The following is a 6286-nucleotide window of genomic DNA, read 5'->3' as shown; positions in this document are numbered from 1 at the left end:
CAAGAAGGAAGGCAACTCAAAGTCCAGTCTTTGTCCTCAAGCACAGGCAAAAGCAGCAACTGCAGGACAGCTCCACAAAGCACAGTCAAAGACAGTCTTATTCCTCAGCTCTTCTCCAGGCAGAGGTTCCCTTTTGGTTTCCAGAAGTGTTCTAAAGTCTGTGGTTTTGGGTGCCCTTCTTATGCTCATTTTGCCCTTTGAAGTAGGCTTACTTCAAAGGTAAGTCTCTCTTGATTGTGAAGCCCTCCCTTGCCCAAGCCAGGCTCCAGACACACACCAGGGGGTTTGAGACTGCTTTGTGTGAGGGCAGGCACAGCCCTTTTCAGGTATGAATGACCACTCCTCCCCTCCCTCCTAGCACAGATGGCTCATCAAGAAATGCAGACTACACCCCAGCTCCATTTGAGTCACTGTCTAGTGAGAGGTGCAACCAGCCCAACTGTCAAACTGACACAGACAGGGAATCCACAAACAGGCAGAGTCACATAAATGGTTTAAGCAAAAAAATTTCTCTTTCTAAAAGTAGCATTTTCAAACACACAATCTTAAAATCAAATTTACTAAAAGATGTATTTTTAAATTGTGAGCTCAGAGACCCCAAACTCCACATTTCGATCCGCTCCCAAAGGAAATCTACACTTAAATCATATTTAAATGTAGCCCCCCCCATGTTAACCTATGAGAGAGACAGGCCTTGCAACAGTGAAAAATGAATTTAGCAGTACTTCACTGTCAGGTCATATAAAACACATTACTATATGTCCTACCTTAACCATACGCTGCACCCTGCCCTTGGGGCTACCTAGGGCCTACCTTAGGGGTGCCTTACATGTACGAAAAGGGAAGGTTTAGGCCTGGCAAGTGGGTACATTTGCCAGGTTGAATTTACAGTTAAAACCACACACACAGACACTGTAGTGGCAGGTCGGAGACATGATTTCAAGAGCTACTTATGTGGATGGCACAACCAGTGCTGCAGGCCCACTAGTAGCATTTGATTTACAGGCCCTGGGCACCTCTAGTGCAGTTTACTAGGGACTTACTAGTAAATCAAATATGACAATTATGGAGAAACCAATCCCCAATACAATTTTCACAGAGAGCATATGCACTTTAGCATTGTATAGCAGTGGTAAAATGCTCAGAGTTCTAAAGCCAACGAAAACAGGTCAGAAAAAATAGGAGGAAGGAGGCAAAAAGATTAGGGATGACCCTGCATAAGGAAAAAAGTCCAACACAGTGCTTATCCCATACCTAAGGAATGCTGGCAATATGGCTCTGACCACAGAGATGAAATGTGGGATTTACTTTTCATCTTCATTCATGGTCCACAGAGGCAACTGACAGAGCTGACCCTGCCCTCAACCCGATATCAGTTAGACCTCAAACTACTAGCAACAGCACAGAGAATAAGACAGCCTTTCCAAATATGATGGTGCAGGAACTGACATCGTTGGGGGAGGACGACCCTCTAAAACTGCAGGGGTGACCTGGGTTTGGGCAACTGCGAAATGGAGGGCTCTGAAACACTCTATAAGGAATGGACATACAGGGATTATAAGCTTGCCCTACTACTATTGATAAGATTTAATGCTGTACATCTGAAAATGGCACAATACAGCTGGGATCTCAACATCACTGTTGCTTCAGGATTACACCAAATTGAGTGGATGTCAGGGGGGCACAAGTTATTTATTTCTTAAAGGTTCAATATTAATTGGTTTTCAGTTTGAATTTAACGTTAAGCTAAGAGATGTTGCACAGAGAGAGGATAACTCCTTTGGCTCCAGTTGGTGTCAATGTGTGTCTGTAAAAGGTGACTTGCAATGTCTCCTGATATTATGTTGACTGTATGATGTTTCACCAATCAATACATTTAAAAAAATCTAGGTGGTAGATCATTCATACTTCAGTCAGATATATTTGGGACTCTTGATTCTCAAATGGCAGAGGTTTAAAAATGTACATTTGCACGAACCTCAGGCTGATGACAAATACTTTTACAAGCTAGAATTACAATTAGTCACATTTGGGATAAGAATGTCTGTGCATGTAATGTAGTTGTTTCCATAGCCTTGCATGTTTAACTGGTTGTATCTGGTATCCCGGTTTCTGGATTTTTGACATTAGGCTAATCTACCATGTGTGTGAAAGTCTAGGCCTGACCTTGGCATGAGATTGGTAGAGGGCCCGTCCTGAACCTTTGAGGGAGGAGCAAAAGTAAGCCCTCAGTAGTGCAGAGAACTACTGTCACAGGTTCATCCATGAACTGCAGTATTGGAAACATACACTGTTTCAAAGTTATCTTAGTGTGACCATGTGTCAATACCATTTTACTTTTGTTGCAGGAGTGGGCACATATTCCCCTCACATAGATGCTTGCTACTAGTGGTATACCTAGAATTCTAGAGCCTAGATCCTGAATTGGAGAATTAATGTGTATTGTGTGAGAAGCATATTGCACATTGCATAAATTTACTTTGGGCTTACATTTTGGAGAACACTCACGCAAGGTTAAATTATTAGTAATGCTCCCAATTCTCCCAGCCTCCTTGCCTATGTTTAAGCCACAGAATGGCCACTTTTACCCATCACCAACCAATAATTGCTTCCTCTAGGGGTACAAGTGGAGTTACTTGAAATCTTTGTAAGACCATGGACAGGTTTGAAAGAGGAAGCTGATTAATCTTGACATACTATCATCCTCTTCTTGTCCTTAAAGTAAGATGAAGAAGACATTAGCCAGTCATCGAGACATGGAAAGATCTGAGCCCTTTGCAAATGTAAGGCTGCCACTAATGGAGCCTGTACCTTCAGGAAGACTCTTGTTGATGACAACAGCCTAAATGGTAGAGACTTTAATTGAAAGTGAGATTCCCCTCCATAAATCTCAGGCACCTGTGAGTGAATTGATGAATTGGTGCATGAAAGAATGCATCTTGTACATCTAAATCTCCCTTTCTGAAATCAAAGGGATGGCTGTTTGTAAGTCCAGCATCTATGAAAAGGAATTACTGGGTGGTATTTGCTGTTTGTTTTCTCTACTAGAAAGGTGATTCCACTCTGATTGAGGGACTGGAAGTATCACTGCTTTGTCCAGCAGCTCCTTTATTCATTTTGTGTTTGGATTTTGATAATGGGGTTGTCAGCATCCAAAGTTCAGGAGGACAACAGTTGACCTCTATCACATATTTATGTTTGACAAAAGAACGAACCCATTAGTCTTTCACTTGTCTTTCCTGCTGAAGAAAAAAACCTTGTATTCTTCTCCCCACCCTGGAGTGAGGAATTTTTTGCACGGGAACGCCTACCTTGCATCTCATTAAGGCAAAGTAGGACTCCACTTTCAAAAAATGACTTTAACTCCATAAATTTGGTGCTAGAGGGGTCTAGCACCAAAGTATAAATATGGAGTTAGTTTTGCACCGAATTAGAGTTTAAAAAAATGACACTAATTTGGTGCAAACAGAGTATAAATATGCCTCTATGGCCCATATTTATACTTTTTGACGCAAAACTGCGCTAATGTAGTTTTGCGTCCCAAAAAATTAGCGCCGGCTAACGCCATTCTGAAGCGCCATGCGGGCGCCGTATTTATTGAATGACGTTAGCCGGCGTTAGCCGCCGGCGCCGTCTGGTGTGTGTTAAAAAAAAAGACATACACCAGGCAGCGCCGGCGTAGGGGGATATGGGGCTTGGGCGTCAAGAAATGGGGCAAGTCAGGTTGAGGCAATTTTTGCGCCTCAACCCGATTTGCGCCATTTTTTTTCTCACTCCCAACCCCCATAGAAATGACTCCTGTCTTAGCAAAGACAGGAGTCATGCCCCCTTGCCCAATGACCATGCCCAGGGGACTTTGGTCCCCTGGGCATGGTCATTGGGCATAGTGGCATGTAGGGGGGCAAAATCAGGCCCCCCCTATGCCACAAAAAAAAAAAATATATATACTTACCTGAACTTACCTTAATGTCCCTTGGATGGGTCCCTCCAGCCTTGGGTGTCCTCCTGGGGTGGCCAAGGGTGACAGGGGGTGTCCCTGGGGGCATGGGAGGGCACCTCTGGGCTCCTTCAGAGCCCACAGGTCCCTTAACGCCTGCCTTTTGCAGGCGCTAAAAAACGGCGCAAAAGCGGCCGTACGTCATTTTTTTTGACCCGCCCACTCCTGGGCGTGATTTTTGCCCGGGAGTATAAATCCGACGCACATGCCTCGGAGTCGATTTTTTAGACGGGAACGCCTACCTTGCATATAATTAACGCAAAGTAGGTGTCCACGCTAAAAAATGACGCTAACTCCATGGACTTTGGCGCTAGACGCGTCTAACGCCAAAGTATAAATATGGAGTTAGTTTTGCGTCGAAATTGCGTAAAAAAAAACAACGCAATTCCGGCGCAAACGGAGTATAAATATGCCCCTATATATCTTTGAATTTGCTTGCCACCAGCCATTTGCTGCCAAAAATCATTTACTTTATTTCTGTGTGCAATGCAGTATTATTGCACCATTTTGAATGCACAGAATTGGCACAAGGCAATCTGGTTACTGCACATAAAATCACATAGCCACTTTGGTCCTCATTATGAACAGCCTGCAGAAATAGATTCAGAAGAAATGTTGTAAATTACTTTAAACCATTATATTAATCAGATCCAGGCAAAAATATACTTAAAATATATTTAAAAATTATGAGAATATTATGACAGATTGTCCAGAAACTATTCTACTGCACAGTCTGCTCAGAATGTTGCTGTCATACAATGGTCTAATTTTCAAACCTGCAAGTGGTCTGCAATTGGAATTCCAAATATGGTTGGTAAGTATAGTTATTGGTGTCACTGGAAACTGGTGCAATATAACTTTATTATTACTGCTCCAGTTCTTCCTCTTAACGGACCCTCCAGGATTTCGCATTTTTTTAAAAATCTTCTCTTCTCTTTTAATGAAACTGAGGATGACCATCCTTATGTTGGCTCTGTGCACTGTGCCAATAAGAGGAGAGTGAGCAGTAGGCCTGCAGGCATCAGAGGTAATTACTTTATCTGTCACTTCCCTGAAGAAAAGCCTTCCTCCTTTGCAAGCAACCTAAAGTCAGCCTCAAATTTCAATAAAACACTAGCTCTCAGAGACCTGAATCCTTCTTCTTTAGCAGAGCCGTAGCACTCTGTCCCAACCCTCTGCAGCAGCCAGCATCTTGTTGGCCCTACTGCACAATAGGGACCTGACCCCTTCGTATGATTGCCCTGTATCACCTCTGCTCTTCCTCCCCCGTATCCTTGCCTCTTCTCCCCATGGACGTAATTTAGGGGTCGCCAGGGGGCGCAGCTGCGACCCCCAGCTTGCCCCTTGCGACTCCTGGCACTGCCGCCGGACCACTGGCCTTAGAGGAGGTTGTTTGTGGCCCCACTTCCTCGTTTTCAATCAGGTTTTTATTACACTAATAGTGAAACATTATCCACTATTTCACTATTAGTGTAATAAAAAAAGGAGTACAGTCATCTGGAATATGGCCCTCCTTCGTAGCTGAGGAAAATAAAAAATACTTTTAAGTGTATGTTGTGTGCGTGCCTGTGGGTAAGAGTGTGCTTATATAAAAGAGAGTGTGTCCATGAGTGAATGTATGTTTGAGTAAGCATATCGGTGTCAGTGAAAATAAATATGAAATGGCTTGAGATGTCACTTCCGCTACACCTGGCATTTTGGTGAATTGACGTCCATGCCTCTCCCCCTTCTGCTTTCTGTCCCTCTTCCCCTCACGCTGGGACTCCTTTGCATGCTCTCCTCATCCTGACTCCTTCCCCTATGTCTCCACTTGTTCACGGCTGCTTAGAGACTTCCCTGCCCGATCGCAACTTCTCTCTCTCTCTCTTTCTCTCTCTCCACCCCATCCCTCCCAGTACCTTATGCACTTCTGGAATCAGTTTGTATAGAGACAGCAAACCACTCAGATTGAAATCTGCCCTCCCTAGAACCAGACATCATACTGTCCAGAGGCACAGCACTTCTGGGAACCCTGCCAGGTCAAGATTTTGTCACAAACTATCATTGGCAGAGTCTCCGGCGGTGGCACATCACAAGCCAAGTGGTTTTTGTAACCATTTTCTGCCGACCGGCAAAATATGGTTATGGGAGGTAAATATTGTTTGCATTGATGCAAAACCGGAAGCCCTTGTGCGTCTGTTTAAGGTTTAACGGGGAAAACACTTCAATCCTCAAAACTAAATGAGTTTGTACCCAGAAAAAGCAGTGAGATTACCAGATTACGAGGGTAAATGAAGTACAGCTAGCAAT

Source organism: Pleurodeles waltl, chromosome 1_1, assembly GCF_031143425.1.
Source record: "Pleurodeles waltl isolate 20211129_DDA chromosome 1_1, aPleWal1.hap1.20221129, whole genome shotgun sequence".
NCBI lineage: Eukaryota > Metazoa > Chordata > Amphibia > Caudata > Salamandridae > Pleurodeles > Pleurodeles waltl.
Note: the sequence above shows the minus strand (reverse complement) of the source record.